This window comes from Octodon degus, unplaced genomic scaffold (genome assembly GCF_000260255.1).
Source record: "Octodon degus isolate 3935 unplaced genomic scaffold, OctDeg1.0 scaffold00024, whole genome shotgun sequence".
In the NCBI taxonomy this organism is placed as follows: Eukaryota; Metazoa; Chordata; class Mammalia; order Rodentia; family Octodontidae; genus Octodon; species Octodon degus.
This window is the reverse complement of record NW_004524600.1, coordinates 17,650,726-17,670,875: the sequence shown is the minus strand read 5'-3', so window position 1 is coordinate 17,670,875 and position 20,150 is coordinate 17,650,726.

The following is a 20,150-nucleotide window of genomic DNA, read 5'->3' as shown; positions in this document are numbered from 1 at the left end:
TCCTCCTCCTCCTCCTCCTCTTCTTCTTCTTCTTCTTCTTTTTTCTGTATTTAGGGTTGGGTCTACAGAATCTACAGGGTTTCACTACACATATCAGACTCTTAGTGATTCTCCTGTTTTCAGCCTCCCAAGTCCTGGGATTACAGGCACACGCCACCACACCCAGTCTCAATCGCTGTCTCAGCGCACCCCGCGGGCGGACCAGCACAGCACATCTGGGATAGAACCCCGGCTGCTGCGCTCTGCCTAAGCAGGTGCTTTAGCCCACTGAGCTATCAGTCTGGACCTTACCCATCTAATCTTTCAAAAAGCTATCTCCCTCCTCAATTTAATTTTTCTGTTGTCTGCAGCAAAATAGCAAAATTTTCAGAGAATGTTCTTAATTAATACACTTACTTGACCCCTTGGTATCTGAGAATGTTTTCCAGTTGCCTTGATACACTAATACTAACTTGGCAGGGTATATAATTCTTGGTTCAAAACTGTTTTCCCAGGGCTGGCAAGATAGCTCAGCAGTCTAAGTGCCTGCCTAGCCCTGCTGGTCCTGGAACCTCAGGTAGATCATGCCAGGCACTAAAACTGGGCCAGTAATCCTAGCACTGGGGAGGCTGAGACAGGAGGATCACTACAAGTCCAAGCTGCATAGTGAGAACCTGTACCAAGTAAATGAAAGTTTAAGAAAAAAAAAAACAAAACCCTAATTTCCCTTAATATTCTAGAGATATTGTTACATTGTCTTCTGGCATTTTGAATTATAAGAGAAAAAAGTCTGAGGTCAGCGTGACTTTTGCCTCTTTACTGGTAACCTGCTTTTTCTGTCTAGATACTTGCAAATTTTCTCTTTATCCTTGAAATTTTCAAAGAGCCATTAAGATATGTCCAGGTGTAGCTTTCTTCTTATTCAACTTTAAAGGTCTCCTGTGAACTTTCTTTATTCACAGGCCTATTTTGCTCTTCAACTCTGGAAAGTTCTCTCCAGTTAGTTTCATAATTATTATTTCAGCTTCCTTGCTTTGTCCTATCTCAGGCATTCCTGCCCCGTGCAGATTGTATCCCCCAGGCTGGCCCTCTGCTTCTCATCTTAACTTCTTTGGCCTTCTCCTTTTCATTCAGTGAAAGTTCCTCAGTTTGCGTTTACTTCAGGAATTTTATTTTATAACCAACGCTTCTCACGGGCTTCTGTTAAATGGAAGGCTACATCCTCCTCCACCTGCTTTATAGTGACTGAGTTATACAATAGTCAGCAACTTCTAGAAAATAGCTGTAGACTGGTACAGCAATATCATGAGGAGGAATTTTTTCTTGATTATTTCACTCTGTTTGTTTCCTCTGAACTGTAGTCTTATGACCTTTTTGATGGTGCTTCGCAATGGGGTCCAAAAACAAGGTCTTCCCAAGCACTGACGTTGAGACAACTGGACCTCCCAAATTTAATTCCTTTAGAGCCACAGGTACCCACCTCAAGGTTGAAAATCAATCTTTCATGTCATGGCAAAAAAGAAATCGCTTGGTCTTCAGTAACAGTGAGTACTTTTGGCATGAAAATAAACATGGCAGGATATCTGTCTCATTACAGTGAAATACGGGCCTCTTTCTAAACTTCAGGAGATAGCTGCATTTAAAAATTATTTCTGAAGGTAGACTAAATTATAAATCTATATATCCAAGGAGAATGATTTATGCTTACCATTATTCAGATCAATTGATTTATCACTTCAAGTATTTTAGAAATAGTTTTCAGGAACTTTACATACACTTTCTTATGGACAATGCTCAAAAAATTATTGAATTGGCAGCAATGTAATCAGGTCACCGGAATGGAAAGGAAGGCAACTGCCTGGTTTGGTGCTGAGTAATTGGCAAAAAGGAGCTTGCGGCCCTATTGATCCACCAGAAGGTGGCCTGGTGCCTAAAGGGCACTTGCAGCTGTCTAGGGAGCAGTCGACTGTTATGAAGCCACCAGATGGTAAGAACTGCTTCTCTGCGTCTCCTGCAGGAATAGACAGCCTCATCAAGTCTCTGCACAAGCCATCAGGCAGTCAACAGTGTGAGGGAGACTCACCCCAACCGGACAGTAAGTGCCGCTCAAATGACCTGACTTGGCTTACCGATCCTGCCCCACTCTGCTTCCCCAGAAGCTGGGAGAGACTCAAGTCTCCTTAGTGGCCTTGGATTCCAGAGCCAGTTGTGGAGATACGTACCTGTGTTCCCAGCTGTTTGGGAGGCTGAGGTAGGAGAGTCACTTGAGCCTGGAAGTTCGAGACCTGCCTGGGCAACAGTGAAACCACATCTCAAAGGGAAAAGAAAAGAAAGGCTCAAGCTACTGTTTTTCTCAGGTGAGAAATTAAGGGCTACCAACTGGAAGCCTAATGGAATCCAGCCCACTGGCATGGTCCTTTGGCCAGGCTGGAGCTTGAGCATCAGACAAAGTTTATATTCTGAGTTGGCCAAAGTCCCACCATTCTCTAGTGTCCTGCATGAGCTGCAAACACTACAGGGCTTGCTGTGCTTCCCAAAGCATCTGTCCCCAAGTCAGCAAAATAGACTGATGACTTCTTAATCCCTCCCATACTCACAATTCTATAAAGAAAGGCTGGATTTTCTGAATTATCTATGTAGTCTAGAAAAGCAGAAGATGTAGGCTGAACCTTAATAATCCATTCCTACAGGAATAATACTTACCAACCCCCAGTTTTTTCCTAACAAGGGCTATATCTTTAGGATTCATCAAGAAGGTATTGTGGGCCTCAGGTGACTTGAGTTTAAATTGCTAAGCTTGAGCCATTGCAGTACATTGAGCTCCACAGAGACAGTGCCGGGGCAAGTGAGAGCCGGACGGGCACTGGGCGACTCCGTACCTCGCTGAGGAAAACAAGTAAACATGGGCAAAAGAGATCCTAAGAAGCCGAGAGGCAAGATGTCATCATATGCATTCTTTGTGCAAACTTGCTGAGAGGAGCACAAGAAAAAGCATCCAGATGCTTCCATTAACTTCTCAGAGTTTTCTAAGAAGTGCTCAGAGAGGGGGAAGACCATGTCTGATAAAGAGAAAGGAAAATTTGAAGATATGGCAAAGGCGGACAAGGCTCATTATGAAAGAGAAATGAAAACTTATATTCCTCCTAAAGGAGAAACAAAAAAGAAGTTCAAGGATCCCAATGCGCCCAAGAGGCCTCCTTCGGCTTTCTTCTTGTTCTGTTCTGAGTATCGCCCAAAAATCAAAGGAGAACATCCTGGCCTCTCCACTGGTGATGTCGCAAAGAAACTTGGAGAAATGTGGAATAATACTGCAGCAGACGACAAGCAGCTGAAGGAGAAGTATGAAAAGGACATCGCTGCCTACTGGGCTAAAGGAAAACCTGATGCAGCAAAAAAGGGAGTCATGAAGGCTGAAAAAAGCAAGAAAAAGAAGGAAGAGGAGGAGGAGGAGGAAGATGAGGATGAAGAGGAAGAAGATGAAGAAGAGGATGAGGAGGATGAAGAAGAGGATGATGATGAATAAGTTGGTTCTAGCGCAGTTTTTTTTTCTTGTCTATAAAGCATTTAACCCCCCTGTACACAACTCACTCCTTTTGAAGAAAAAAAAAATTGAAATGTAAGGCTGTGTAAGATTTGTTTTTAAACTGTACAGTGTCTTTTTTTTGTATAGTTAACACACTACCGAATGTGTCTTTAGATAGCCCTGTCCTGGTGGTATTTTCAGTAGCCACTAACCTTGCCTGGCACAGTCTGGGGGTTGTAAATTGGCATGGAAATTTAAAGCAGGTTCTTGTTGGTGCACAGCACAAATTAGTTATATATGGGGACGGTAGTTTTTCATCTTCAGTTGTCTCTGATGCAGCTTATACGAAATAATTGTTGTTCTGTTAACTGAATACCACTCTGTAATTGCAAAAAAAGTTGCAACTGTTTTGTTGACATTCTGAATGCTTCTAAGTAAATACAATTTTTTTTATTAAAAAAAAATTGCTAAGCTTTTCTTTAGTCATATTGTGTTTATTAAAGCAATTACTTTTCATGTATGGATTGATTACCTGCACTTTCATGTATTCTGGAAAAGAAGAATACTTTCCCCACACTTCCTAGAACATTCCTGAAGAATTGTTTCCTGAAATGAATTCATGACCAAATCCCTGATGGATGAATCAATGGAAACACTGGTCCAGGTGGGGTGATTCTTCCTTTTGGGCCATTTCATGTTTCATCAACAAGAAAATCTTTAAAATGCCAAAAGCACGTGTTCGGTTTCTGCCTCATCTCCTTCAACGGCCCCAGGAAAGCTTAGCTTCCTCCCACCAAGGCATGTTTGTCATCTAGCAGTTTCTTTTTTAAAGGGGGGAAGGGGACAAGGGACGAGTATTAATATTATATTAATGAACAGTAATTGGGAGAATGATTCTTCATCATTCTGCTTCTATCGCCTCACGCAAGTGTTCACGGGAGAAAGCAGTAGAGGTGCCCCAAGTCCTTTTCATCAGCCTTGGACACCCAGAGCCAAGTGCTGAATACACAGAGGGCAATCGATGAACGCCTGGCGGATGTCACTAGAAACTGAGTTCCCGGACTTCTCCTACTGCCACCATTGTTCTAAAAGTCAAAGTGAGGTCATACTTCAGTCCAGTGACAAAGGGCTTAGCTATCGTGCTTACAGAGCTCACCACCACAGCCAGCTGTGAGCACCAACTCTAGCCACCTACATGGATCTGGGAGAACTTGTTAGACCCAAGCAAATGCCTAACTACTATTTCTGAGAAATGGAAGGCCCAGCGGCATCTCCAACGTGGCTGTAGAACAGTTACTAGGAGCCACAGAGGGAAATGAGAGAAACCCTCCTATGTGACAGGTAGGGAAAGACCAGGAAGAGCTCTGGGTACAGTTCCAACAGCCCAGCAGGGAGCCCATGGCTGTCGTTAGAGCACTCTGCCATTCTCTGCTGCTTTACCTACTTCATGCTTTCACTTTCACTTGCTTCCTTCCATTGGTATTCATTTCCTTTTGCTGCCATAACAAATTTGGTGGCTTAAGAAATTTATTCCTCTAATTATGATTGAGAAATCTGAAATGATTTACAGGGCTCAGATGAAACTGTACTACGACTATGTTTCTTCTGGAGGCTCCAACATGGTCTCTTCCAGCTCGGCAGCTCTGTAGAATTCTCCAGAATTTGCCTCTAGTGTCTTATTATTGGCTTCCCTTCTTTTTACCTTCTTGCCTCCCTCTTCTAAGGACTCCGGGATGTCCTCAAGGCAACGAATAATCCAGGATATTTTCACAAAGTCAATATCCTTAACTTAATCAGATTTGAAAAGTTCTTTTGATTTATGAAGCAATAGGTTTCCAGATCTATGGATGAGGCTGTGGATCTCTTTGAAGCCACAGTCCCTATGGCTGCTTCTATGGGTGCCCTTGAGGTCTAAGCACCAAGGAGTAGGTAGAAGACATAGCAGGTGGCTGAAGAAATTACGAGGGGTATGAGGAGTGGGATTTGAGCAGGTAATGAAAGAGCACTTAGTAGGAAAGAGCAGAGCTATAAAGGATGAAGATGGTTAATACAGTGGACATGAGGAACTTCTAAGAGTCTGACTTCACAGAGCCTTCAAAAACATGGTCCAGCCAGGCCCAGTGGAGCACATTATAGATGTCTATAATCTCAGCTACTTGGGAGGCTGATGTAGGAGAACTATGCACTCAAAGCCAGCCTGGGTAACTTAGAAGGGTCCTGCCTCAAAATAATGTAGGCTGAGGATGGAACTCAATGGAAGAGTATTTGTCTAGCGTGCAGCAGGCTGTAGTTTCAATTTTTATTACACACACACACACACACACACACACACACACACACGTGTTTAGGCCGATGCTGAATAAAGATTTTTAAAACCCCTTTCAGCAAGAACACAACTGGCTCAACGTGTTCGGTGGTGTAGGGGAATCAAATTCGTCCAGCTCCTTTATCACCACCTCTCCATCAGGAGCAACCGGAGGCAGAAGAAAGATCCGAGTCCAGGGAAAACGAACACTGAGCTCTCCAAAGTGACATAAGCAGTACACCGTCTTCCCATCTTGGAGGCCCACACTTGTGATGGGATTGTAGGGCATGGGACCTCACCTTCTCTTCAGGACAGTCTATAGGTGGAGGGTGGCATCGTGTGGATTGAAAGGACTCACGTTTAGCCACATCTGAAACTGGGAGAGGCCTTCCCTCCCACACGCCGTTGAGGTGCCCTAAGGGTGGGGACAGCAAGCAGCTCTTTAGTGGCATTTCTTTTATATCATGGAGGCCAGGCTGAGCAACCAACTATTCCTGAATCACTCCTATTCCTCCCTTACCATGGGGAAAGATGAATGTGTTTTCTGCAGTGTGGAAACAGAGAACCCAGAGAGAAAAACACACACCAGGAGTAGGAAGAGAGACTTAGAGGGTAGAGCCGAATGATGTGTGGGCTCCATGTGGATGCTAGGAGCAGAAACCAGAAGGAGAGAAAGAAGACCTCTGCTGAAGGCAAAAAGGCTGTGAAGCAAGCCCCAGGGCAGAGGGCCAGGGCTGGCAGCCAGCAGAGTGAGCACAAGGGCTTTGCAGCCAGGCCACATAGCCCACCAGCAGCCTAACAGTAGGACACTGCGACACGGATAGAGGATGGGGCATTTCCAAAAGCATTCATTTGCTGCAAACCTACTATCTTGTCTACTCAAAAACACTGCTTGGTAAGTAAGCTTTTATTACTGATCCTCTGCTTAGAATCAGAGGACACAAACGGGTAAGATAGTCTCTTTCCTTTGGAAGCTCAGACACACAAATAATCACCTAGAAACAAACCTGAGGAAGGATGACCAACTCAGTCAGTCAACTCCACCTGGGAAAATGGACCATGTGCTAAAAAGGTACACTACCACGACAAGAGGAGAAAAGGAACAGCAGGATCCCCCAATCTAGCCTGCTTGGACTGATGAAGGACATTTCTGTGACTGTTTGTTCTTTATTGGCAGTGCTGGGGGTTGTTCCATGGTCATTTTTCAGGACCAACGACCAAGCTTCAGTACCTACCTACACAGTGCTAGAGGGCACGTTAATTCACTTGAGATAGTTAAATTACTTAATAATAAGCTTAATGATTAGTAAGCTTTTTAACTTTCTAGCATCTCTACAAACTGAGTCCTTCTCGAAAATTCTCTTATTCTTTAATGTCTTATTTTAAGAGCCTCCAGGAAAGATTGCTTATGTCAGAAATAGCCGGAACCCTAGGAAATCTAAGCAGGAGTCTGACAGGGACTGGCTCTTTCCTAAGTGAATCTACCTACACCCCACCCACTCAGTCCACCGGAAGCGAGGAGGAAAAGGTTACAGGATTAATGTGAAAACAGCCGCATCAGCATGCAGTGATTCACCAGTATGTTTATCTCTGGAGAGCTAAATAAAGTAGAACATTCTAGTATCAGTTGTTTTCTTTATGCTAACAGCATTCTTTTTCTCCGGGAAATCAACAACAAAGTACCTAGTCCTTTTTCATGAAAGTTTTCACTGGGTACTAGAACTCAACAGGGGTTCTGTCCCCCTGAAATTTGGATAAAATCTTAACTTTGTCATGCAAAATGGAGGTGGGAAAATGAAAGACACAGGGCATGGGACAGTGACCTGGTTATCAAGGCACATATTATAGCGCGCGCTGTGAAAGTCTGAATTAAAAATATGTCAGCTCTTCAGTCATTTGAGTCTGGAAACATTTAAATAATTAAATTGCAAACCCAGGCAGCACCTGAGAATGCCCATGACCCTGACCTTGTCTGCTCTGCTACAGCCGAGTCGAAAGACACCCCCAGAGCTACAGAAATGTGGCCCAAAGTCTCACACTTTAGATTTGTGCCCAAAATAAAGTTACTACCTTTGCTTTTGGACTTAGACTAGGAGAGTCCTGTCCAGTACGCTGCTTCCTGTACCCAATTAGCCTTTAGTGTGTCAACTGGCTGACTTATCTTAGTTCATATATATTTTAGTGACCATCATCTAATTGGACTTCTTAATAGGAAACACTGTTCCTTGCCTGTCTATATTTTGCATCAAATGCGTCACACCTTAGGAAGGTTTCTAAATTGGTTCTTACTACAAGGATCTAAAACTGTCTTGCTTCTAAAACCTGATTTGAAAATGTAACAGTAACAAGACTGGCTTTAGTATGTTATTCCTAGAGCCATTATGCAACCGTCTTCCTTTTCCAAACTTCTGCCCTCCAAAGAACTCTGTCCACGCGAGCTGATGAGAGTAAGAGGGGCCCTGTGATGCCCAGTGTCTTCACAGGCCTGATTCACCCCACCTGACAGCAATGGCAGCCAGCAGTTCTGACCTGGTTAATGAGAGCAAATCCGGGCCAAGGGCTTTGTGGTGGTTCTGCACATGTTCCCTGCTCAGGCTGCCGGCCCCCCACCCCTGGACAACGAGCTCCACAGGACACGTGTGTGCTGGCCGGGCCGTCCAGGCTAAGACCAGTGCTGGCCTTGCTCTTTGAACTGTAACCCAATACTACTTGACCTCCTACAGGCAGCTGTGACACCGGTTTTCATTTTGAAGAGAATGGATCATGCTAGGCCTGTGCCAATCCCTGTGTATTGAGGGCTGTTTTCACCAGAATGCTGTCGCAGGTTCTGGACACAAGCAGTTAAACTTCAGCAGCACATCGGGGAGGAGCTGCTGGGGCACAGCGTTGTTCTACAGATTTGCCCCCTCAGCACTCACTCACAGGGCTCCAATGTAGTCTTGGGTACTTGCCTGTGAGGGGGGAGGGTCTGAGGAGCCACAGGGGGGTGGGGAGTCTGCACAGCCGCAAGGTTGCTCATTATGACTGGGAGGAGGACGGAAGACACCGACAACAGTAGCATTCTTGTACAGAGCTATGGGTCCTTTAAAACCTTTTATTGATGGCGGGGAGAGTCCAGAAAAAGTCAGTACAAGAAATAACATCAGAAGAGCACGGAGGAAAGGATGCTGCAACACAAGAGCCTGCGCTTCCCTTTTGTCTTTTTGGTTGTTTGTAGGGCTGGGGATTGAACCTGGGGCCTCACATGTACCAGGCAAGCGCTGGACAGCTGAGCTACGTATCCAGCCCACTTTTCCCTTTTTTGGAGGGTGGGGTGGGGTAGTACCAGAGATTGAAGCCAGGAGTGAACTACATCCTCAACACTTTCTTACAGGATTTCACTAAACTGCGTAGCCTGGGTTCAAACTTGCAGCTCTCCTGCCTCACCTCCTGAGCTGCTGAGTCAATGTGCCTGGCCACTTTGGCCTTTTTGAAGGGAAAAGTGTCCATCTGCACCTATCACATTTATTATCTCCCTGCAAACTCCTCCCGGACATTACATATCGAAAAAATCAATGACTTAGCTGAAACTTAATCAGATCATGTAGAAATCACTTTATAAACATTGGCATGGTCTACATTTACAAATCTTTCTAATTCTGAATGTCAACCAAGTCAAGAGGAACTCATACAGATAAAAGCGAGTTCTGCTTAAATTGTTCAGCCCTATTTCTACTGATTTTGTTTTTATGAACAAATGCCCACCAAAGCTATGAAACAATGGACAGACTTAACTCCACGATAAACCGGCTGTGCTGGTAACGCTGACTTGAAGCAAAAACAAAGCTACGCCAGAGATCTCTGGGAGCTTAACGTAGTGCTTCTCCATCACCCAACTGAGTTTTCTAGGTCCAACTCCGCTGCAGTTTTTCTTTCTTTTTTTAAAAATAATTTTATTGAGAAACATAGCAATGAGACAGTTTCAAAACTGATTAGTAGGACAGTTTCAATAATTAATACATTGCATATTGTTGTGCTCTTGGTGGTTATTCACAGTACAAGATGCAGACAGGATATCCTGTCCACAAACACTATTAGTACAAATCTTTCTGTTTATTGAATTAAGAGAAAGTAGCTGTATATCTATCCTAACTATTTTGACTATACAGATACAAAATGGTCCTTCATTTGTATCCCCTTTTTTTGTTTAGTTTTGTCAGAGATGGGTATTCCACTGTCATTTAAATATTGTAGGTGTGCCTAGAGAGTTTTCTCTACCACCTGAGGCCAGCAAGCTCCCCAGTTTCCTCCTGTGCTCCTTTATGCTGCTGCCTTGAATGCTCAACATAAGGCACAGCAGTAGCCCATGAGACAGGGCCGTCCTTGGCTAGGAATTCCCGGCATCTAACATTACACACCTGGCACCTCACAGGTGTCCAATAAGTTCCTGTCCTGTATGTTTCTGGGTGCATCTACGTGAGCCTTCTCCTTTCAAACAGCTACTTATTTTATGAGTTAGGGATTCTCAATGATAGCTAATCCATGTAACACAGTCAGTAGGGTTGGAAGATTTCTGTAATTCTATAGGTTGCAGGGAGGCCTTGGAGATATATTGGACAGGCATGAGGAGGACCACTGCAGGGTCAATGGAAACAGTATAATTGAGTGATCAATCAGAAAGAGGATGAGTTGCCAGCCAGAGACTGCCCTGTGGGGGATCAGATGTGAGTAGTGTCCCTTGGGGCACAAGTCCAGTGTGAATGGTACATCCTGGAGTTAGGATTATATGAAAGCTTTGGGTGGGAAAATTCCACTTCCCCTGGGGTCCTATCTGCATCTCTGTGTGCCACTGTCTCCCTGGAGTCACAAGGTGATGCAGAGTCACCAGGAGAGTGCAGGCGCTGTATGGAAGGGTGGGTTCTCTCCTCTTTGATGTGTCCAAGTCACTGTTTGGGGCAAGCACACACATGCAAGTCCACTTGAATCAAGATAAATGTATGCTGTCCTCCAGCCTCCCTGCCACACCAGTGCCAGAGGGCTCAGGATGCAGAGAGGCGCTGTGATGTTCCCCTGCTTATGGATGCCCTACTTTGTGGTGCAGAGTTAAAAGACTTCTGCAGCACACAATGCATTTTGATGAGTCCAGGGCCAAACTCCAGGACAAGACTAAAGTACACTTCAGATTTATAGGGCCGGAGAGAAAGCTCAGTGAACTAAAACACCTGCTTAGGCAAGCGCAGGGACTGTGGTTCGATCCCTGGCACCACATGCCATGCCAGCCCCGCCCCCAGGGTGGGCTGAGCTGGCCAGAGTCCAGGCATAGTGGTACACGTCTGCAACCCCAGTGTTGGGGAGGCCAAAAGTAGCAGGATCACTACGAGTCCAAGCTGCATAGTGAGACCCTGCAACAATCAAATACATTTAAAAATATTCAGATTTATATACAAAAATCCCTATAAGTTTAAACTGTAAGACATTCAAATTTCCTAGGTAGGGCCGGCAAAATAACTTAGTAGATTAAAGCACCTTCAAGCAGGTGTAGGGGCGGGGGTTCAATCCCCAGGCCTGCCATGCCGGCCCCACCCCCCAGAGCGCACTGAGATGGCAATTGAGACTGGGTGTGGTGGCGTGTGCCTGTAATCCCAGGACTTGGGAGGCTGTAAACAGGAGAATCACTATGAGTCCAATCTAGCAGTGAGACTCTGAACACCCTATAGACCCTTCCCTAAAATACAGAAAGAAAAAAAAAACTTGTAGGTAATTTCTTAATTTTAATTTCCTAGGTCAATCAAATCAACTTTCAAATAAGTACATTTTCTTTTAATCACTAAGTCCTGGAAAACAAACCAATTCTAAATTCTAATCTCATACATTTTAATTACTGAGCATAGAATTTTAGTGACTGTGATATTCTGCAATAAGCTCAAGCCTGAGCACAACTATCACACGTTTCAATAACCTGTTGGGCTAGGTCACACGTTGTTTAGGAATTTTTCATCTACTTTGATGATGCTAAACTTTGTTTTGTGACATTGTTCTTCTCATATTGTCCTTACCTGGTTTTAAAATGAGCTGGACTGTCTTCTTATTTTGGGTGATATGAAATAGTTTGCACATAAGATTAGCACAATGGGATCAGTCACAGGTCCCCTCTAATTCACATGTATAAACTGCAAGCATGGGCGAGCTGGCTATTGGGGTGGAGGACAAACGGAGGTTACAGGACAAGGTAAAACTAACCCACAGTCCAGGGCCTTGGAATTCAGACATCGGGCTCTTGGAAAAGTTGACAAAATCAGCCAGGTAGCTGGAGCACTTTGCGAGGCTGAGGCACAAAGCTCCTAGGGCTGAGCCCACCCCGGGCAACTTAGTGCCTTAGGGAGACCCTGTCTCCAAGAATAAATAAAAAGGGCTGGAGAGGTACCTCCATGAGAAGGCCTCAGGCTCAATCCCCAGTGCTAAAAAAATAAAGAAATAAATAAAACAAGGCTTTAAAATGAGCCCCAATCCAATCTGTCTGCTGTCTTTATAAGAAGAGAAAATTTGGGCCCAAAAAGAGATAAAAAGGGATGATGGATGAAGACAGGCAAGATCACCCACAGGAAGAGCGAGAACGGTTGGCCATGACAAGCCAAGCTGGGAGGAAAAGCTGAGAAAATCACACTGGGACTCTGAACTTCTAACTTCCAGAAATGAGACACAATAAATTCTCCATTATTCATTAAACAAAGCTCTGTTCTCTATGAAATACATCTCTGCTCGCTCTGTTGTACTTTGTCACAGCAGCCCGGGTGTACTGGTAACATTAAAATGCTTGTCCTTGAATGGTGGGTTACGCTGACCAGCAAAATCTTCTGAGGCCAGTGAGACATTTCGATCCTTGATCCAAATGGGCTCACAGCTCTAGGACTGTTCCATTCTTTCTTTCTTCTTGAGTCGGTGGTAGGAAAGTTTGATTGTGTTTAGGAACATTTAATCTGTTTCCCAGCTTCTAATGTCCTCTTCTTACCTTTTAATCTCAACAACCTCTCTACACGTGCCCCTCCCATATTCCCAACTTTATTCATGCTTTCCTCCGTCTCACCGTAGTATCTACAGTGTGTCATTCTCATTGGGCTTCTCGTAGGACCAGCTTCAGGCTTTAGAGATCCTCACAGATTTGTCCTCAATTTCACAAATTCTTCTGGGGACGGCTCTGCATTTCTGCAGAGGGTCCTTCCCACCCACGGAGAAAGCTCCCACGTGTTTCCTCCAGCGCTTCTCTACGTGGTCAGCCTTACCTATGGGAGGCCCATCAAATTTGGGGAAAATGTTTCTGTTTTCTAAAAAGAAAGTGCTTTTTAAATCAGATCTTATTGGTACATTTTAGATATACATAATGATTACATTCATCATAAAGAATTTGCACTTGTGCGTGATATAACTTGTTTTACCATTCTCGCACCTTCCCTTCAACTCCTCCTCCCCTCCCCTTCCCTCCCCATATTCATTCTTTTTTTTTAAAAAAACAACTTTTTTTTAATTTTTTATTTATTTGAGAGAGAGAGAGAGAGAGAGAGAGAGAGAGAGAGAGAGAGAGTGGTGTGTGTGTGTGTGTGCCATCTCTCCAGCCCCCCCCATATTCATTCTTTTCTCATTTTTTTTACCTTTTCCCTTCTTTCCTTCTCCCCTCCCCACTCAAACATTTGCCTCCTCTTTCACAATACCTATACAGTTTGATCCTTGTTTACACATTGAGCTTCTCACGCCAGAGAAACAATGTGGTATTTACATATGTGTGTCCTATTTATAAGGGTATGGACTGAAGGTGCATCTATTTTCCTAGAAATGTCTCCACTGTATCCTTCTTTATGGCAGAGTAATACTCCTTTCCATTAAAAAACCCACATCTTCTTTCTTCATTCACCCATTGATAGACACTTGAGTTGTTTACAAGATCTGGCTATTACAACTGTGCCACTATAAACATAGGTGTGCACACATCACCGGGGTTCTTCTGGAAAAATACTCAGGAGGGGAACAGCTGGGTCACATGGAACCTCTATTCCTAGTTTTTTGAGGAATTTCCACACTGATTTCCATAGTAGTTGCACCGGTCTGCACTCCAACCAGGAGTGGAGAAGGGTCCCTTTTTCCCCACAGCCCCTCCAGCATTTGTTATTGGTTGATTTGGTGACAGCCGCACTTTCTGCGTGAGATGGTCTCTCAGTGTGGTTTTCATTTGCATCTCTCAAGTGACCAATGATATTGAATCTTTTTTTCCAGTACCTGGATCAAACTCAGGACCTTGCCAGGCAGTTGCTTATGCCACTGAGCTACCTCCCCTGCCTAAATAAAGGGCTTTTTAAAATATATTTATTTGCTGTTTGTATTTCTTCATCTGAGAAGCGTAATCCTCTAGGATGCCCTATTTTGGTTTGAATTGTTGAAGTTCAGAGTTCTGGTGTTTTGTTTGTTAGTTCTTTCCATGTTCTCAGTAACAATCCTTCCTCTGAGGAACAGCTGGCAAACATTTTTTCCACACTGTGGGTTGTCCACTTACTCTGTTGGTGGCTTCTCTTGCTGTGCACATGCTTTTTAATAAGATGAGATCCCAGTTGTTGATTGTGAAGTTCCTGTGAGATTGGGGTTTTACTCAGAAAGCTTTCGCCTATATCAGTGTCTTCAAGGGTTTCTACCTACTCTATATTCCAGCATATTTAATGTTTCTGTTTTAATATTTAGGTCTTTGATCCATTTTGACTTTAGTGTACGGTGAAAGATATGGGTCCAGTTTTAACCTTCAGCATGTACAAAGCCTATTTTTCCAGTACCATTTATTAAAGAGGCTACCTTAATATGGTTTTTAAGACTCTGAAGACCACTGAACTACTGAGCCTATGAGGTCTATTTCTCCCATATCATAATTTTCAGTACTCATGGATACATATATTTCCATTGACAGCATTAGTGAGTACCAATTTATAGCCAGGGAAATCTTTCCACAGTGGTCAATGCCAGAACTCTTCTAAATTGGGATCCTGTAATTTGATCCACTCCTATAAGATCAATTATATTAAGTACAAAAAGGCCTTAGAAGAGCTTTCACTACCAGTAATGTAGAATTTGTGCTGAGTGTTTGTCAGCTCGCTCAGAGGGCCCGAGGGAAATTTTCACAGGTGAGGTCCCAAGGTTAAAGAATGCGTGTGTACAAGACAACAGCGGGCAGCACGGAGCAGAGCAGAAAGCCAGAGAAAGAGCCACCTGTGTCTTTAGTGTATCGTTCTTATACAGGTTGGTAGCTCATGTTTACATTCTTACAGAGTACTGTCACCAGTGCATGTGTGTTTACCCATGCTAAGTCATGGTTACATAACTGTGTCCCGGGGCTGGAGAGATGGCTCAGTGGTCTAAAGCACCTACTTGAAACAAGCTTGGCAAAGCATAGGGACCTCGGTTCGATCCTCCAGCACCACATGCCAGCCAGCCCCGCCCCCTGGTGGGCTGAGCTGGCCACACACACACACACAATAAATAAATGTAATAAATAAAATAAATATTTAAAAAAAAAATAACTGTGTCCCACTGTGCCCCTGCATGAGGCAAGCAGGGTCGCATCCTCTGGTGTCCTTGATGCCCTTGAGATTTGAAGCAATCTGAGTGGTTCCCCCCAGCGTCAGATCAATGTTTCATTCTGAATAAGCATTCAGGTGTAGTTCTTATGGGGTGGGTGAAAGAATATTGTCTCTCAACTTCAAAACAGCCTGAGGATGTAGTTCTGGAGTAGAGTGCTTGCGTGGCATGTGTGAGGGCCCATGTTTGAGTCCTAGCATTGCAAAAAGTGAAAAGCCAACCAGCTAAACAAAACCAGACAAATAGGAAAATTTCTTGCTTTCTAAAATCTTTTAGGTATCAGCGTTTTTTGGTTGTCCACCCACTGCACAATTCTTCTTGCACTCTAATCTTACATGAGGAGCTAACAGGTTTTAGGTACAATTTCTGCATTATAGACCACTACAATAAATCCCTTACTGTAGCTAAGAGGTTAAGTTAAAAGTCACATTCGAGGCACGCATGGTGGCACCTGCCCAGAATGCCAGCAGGAGGCTGAAGCAGAAGTGCTGCCTCAAGTTCAAGGCCAGCCTGATTTGCATAGTGAGATCTTGTTTCAAACAAAAAGTAACATTAGATTGTTTTGTCAATATGAGACTTTGGTAAACATGAATCATCTAAAAGCAGGCTATGATTTTAGATGGAAATAGCTTATAGACTTATCTATATCATCTGACACAGTCTATCAATGTCTTTAGCATGTTGGAGTTCACTGTCAGAAATTAAAGAATGACAGTTTCTTGGAAAAATAAAGACTCAAACACTGAACAGGATGTTGGCTTGTTTTCTCTGTCTGTTTTTGTTTGCCTCTCTCTCTGTTTCTCTGTCTCTCTCTGTTCTGTCTCTGCCTCTCTGTCTCTCTCTGTCTCTCTCTGTCTCTCTCTGTCTCTCTCTGTCTCTCTGTCTCTCTCTCTCTCTCTCTCTCTCTCTCTCTCTCTCTCTCTCTCTCGCCTTCCCCTACTTGCAGCTGTGTAATTTGATTTAAACTGTAGAATAATTTTCTTGTCTACCCGCCATGGCAGATAGATGATTGTCTGTCTTCATGCGGACGATGTGGACCACAAGCACTGATGAGCTGAACTTGCGAGCTAATTACCATCAGAAAAAAATTAGTAAACAAGAACAAAGATCCCAATTGCTGAGTCGAAATTTTCTCTTCCATTTAATATGATGCAGAAGGCCAGAGTCTTATCCAGGTTCATAATAATGTGCTCACAAAGTTTATGTTTTAAAGAAGAAACAAAAAGTGCCATTGCCATGCGGTGGTCCCACTTTACAACCCTTGCTGCTGGACTCTTCCACTTCCTGTTTCACAAGCCAGAGCTAATCCGAAACAGAAATCACCTAGGATGTCACATTCTTCCACATCCTTTGGAGGGGCCTGAGGGACAAAATCACTCATGTGGATCATTCACTCACAAATGTTTTTGCACACCTGTCTGTGGCCACAGCAGTGGCACCTCGGGAGGTCTCACGACCAGAGTGTGCTCCTGGGACCTGGCTGTTTGGTCAAGACACGGTCCTCCCCTCACGCCCCTCTGGCTCCCGGAGTGGAAGGGCCTGGCATGGGGGTCTGCTCGGTGTGTGCAGCTCTAGCAGCTCAGTTCTGATCCCCCAACCTCCATCCTGGGGCCTTAGGCTGACAGTGACCCTTGTTCCTATTTCCGAAGAGTGCTCCCTTCCTTGGTATCTCAGTTTCAGCTTTGAAGCTGGAGAGCTAGCGTAGCAGTTTACGCAACAGGCTCTACAGCACGATCTCGCAGGTTCAAGCCTCAGTTTCAGTTTTGAACAAGGCCAAGTCAGTCACTCTGCAGGGATGACAGGCTCCTCCCACCCCTCCCAGCAGCTGGAAGCTGCTCCTATGAACACCTGCTCCCTGACAGTGACCCCGCACCTGTGTTGCCAGAATTTCACAGCCCTCAGTGCAGGTGCGGCTCCCCTTCAGTTGCTCCCCATCCTCAGCCTCTGTGCTCCACCGGGGTCTTCCGCTGGGCCGGCTCAGTCTTGCCTAGTCTTGCCCATCCAAATTCTGTCCCCATTTGTGCAGTGACAGACCAAGCTGCTAAGAAGGGCTTCCTGAACCTGGCAAGATAAAGCAGGCGCTGATGCTTCCCCCAGAGCACATCTACATAGAGATGTCCCCCGGCACTCATGAGCTCAAACGTGGAGCTTTTGAAAGGTGACTGGACTACATAGGTGCCAGAGCTGACTCGCTATTAGGGGACAAGGTCTGGGTGAAAGAGGTGACTCCCTCTCGGGCCCCCTCCTGGCGCTCTCTTGCTGCATGCGAAGATGAGCAACTCTCGCCACTGGGCCCCTGTGCCTTGCTGTTGCTTTGGAGCCAGCTGATTGTGGGCTGAAATGGGAGCCAAAATAAACCTCTCTTTTAGTTGCAGAGGTCAAGTATTATGTCCCAGGGAAAAGAAAAGGGGCTGAGATAGCCAGCACCAGGAACGCTGGTCCCTGTCACTGTCCCTGGCTCCCAGCCCCACCTTCTTTTCAGTTGGCTGTGCATTATGCAGCTTGCCTTTACCTGAAGACTCAGGTCCTACAGAGGCACCACGTGCCCCGGCTCAGCCGCTCCTTCTGACCCTGCACTCCTCCCTCACCAAGAGTGCAGTAGCCCAGGTGATTGCGTAAGTCCAACTTTTGCTAGTGAAGAGGTAGCTACACTGAGAGACGATACACATTAGCTCTCTGATACACACTCCAGGCAAAAACTGAACAATGCTCATTGAAGAATCATATCAAGTTGTACACATTATTTGGCCTTCCTGACATCTTCCAAGTTAGATGAAACTCTGCCTTAGGTTGTCCAGCAAATGCCACCATACAAAGACCACCTGGAAGCATACCTGGCAGCATGAGCAGAGGTAATGTGACACTGTTTGTTCCATTCTTCATTCTTTTTCCCCCAGAGCTGTGAATATGTGATCACCCCTCCTGCTGGCCCTCAGAATGAGTAAGTGTAGTCCTCCTGGGAAGCTGGAGCAGTCCATTCCCGCCAAGCAGGAATCAAGATGCCCCTCCAACCTTGAGATTCAGCAGGAAGTCACTGTTCCCTCGACCTCTGCTCCTCTTTGACTCTCCAATTTTGTGGCCTTAGTTCACAGCAGGTCCTCCAAAAGCATGGCCACAGTCACCAGGGATGGTTCTGGCTCGCAGTTAACAGCTGCAACAGGAAGCAAGTAAAAAGAATATTCTCGTGGGATCCGGCGGTGGGCATGAGAAGCCTGGCATAGGACGGCAGTGGGAAACCCAGGTATAGGAGGGATTTGGAGCTAACAGGTAGGCAAGGGACAGACACCTAGGAGGACAGCCAGCCAGAGGGAGAAACAGCCTCGACTGCATTCAGAAATCCATTCCAGGAAATTTTTATTAAGAAAAACGTGGGTGCCAGGCAAAGAAGAAACAGTGGTAGTGAGACTCACTTCCTGCCCTCCTGACCTCTCACATTCCCAGAAGTCTCCTTCACCTAAACTCTTCTTATCCAATGTCCCTCTCTGAGTATGATGCTTGTCACCTACCACAGCAGCCCAAGTATGTTCTAAACAGTGACTCGGTCAATAAACAATGGTGCAGATGAATGCCCCAAGTCTCTAGGTGGATAACTGGCAAAAGTAAGCTGGGAAAATTGGAGTGTTGAACTCAATAATCAATAGCATTTCTGTACACAAACAACAAACACATTGAGAGAGAAATTTGGGAAACCACACCTATCACAGTAACATCCAGAAGAATGAAATACTTGAGAATCAGTCTAACAAAGGAAGTAAAAGATCCACACAGGGAAAATTACAGTACTCTGAAAAAAAAACAAAATCAAACAGGATTTCAGAAAATGGAAAGACATTCCATGCTCATGGACAGGAAGAAGCAACATTGTGAAAATGGCCATACTTCCAAAATTGTTACGTAGGTTCAATGCAATCCTGATTAAAATAGCATTAGTATACCTCATAGAGCTAGAGGAAACATTTCTAAAAGTCATCTGAAACCAGAAGAGACCTAGAATAGCACAAACAATCCTGGGAAACAAAGGCAAGGCAGGAGGCATCACATTCCCTGACTTGAAATTATACTACAGGGCTACTGTGATAAAGTCAGCATGGGACTGGAAAAACAAAAGAAAACAAAACAAAAATGACCTGGGGATCCATGGAACAGATTAGAAGATGCAGACATTACAAACACACTCAGCTGCCTTATCTTATCTTTGATAAAAGGGCCAAGCATGTTCACTGGAAGAAAGGCAGCCTCTTTAATAAATGGTGCTGGAAAACCTGGCTTTGCACATGCAGAAGGCTAAAATTAGACCCATGTCTATCACCATGCACTGAAGTCAAAATGGGACAAAGATTTAAATATTAAAACAGAAATACTAAATCTACTGGAGGAGGGCTGGGGAGATAGTTCAGCGGTTTCAGTGCCTACCTGGTAAGTGCAAGGACCTGGTACCACATGCTCTGCCAGCCCTATACTGTGCTGGTCACCGAAACTGGGTGTGGTGTGCACACCTGCAATCCCAGCACTGGGGAGGCTGAGACAGGAGGATCACTGCAAGTCTAAGCCGTGTAGCGAGACCCTGTACCAAATCAATCAATCAATCTACTGGAGGAGAAATTAGGTAGAAATCTTGAAGACACAGTGGTAAGGAGAAAGTTAATGAAAAAACAATTGCTGGGGAAATACTTCAGTGAATCAACAACTGGGTTCTCATCTTATTGAAAAGTTTTTGAACATCAAAAGAAATTATCAACAGAGTAAAAAGAA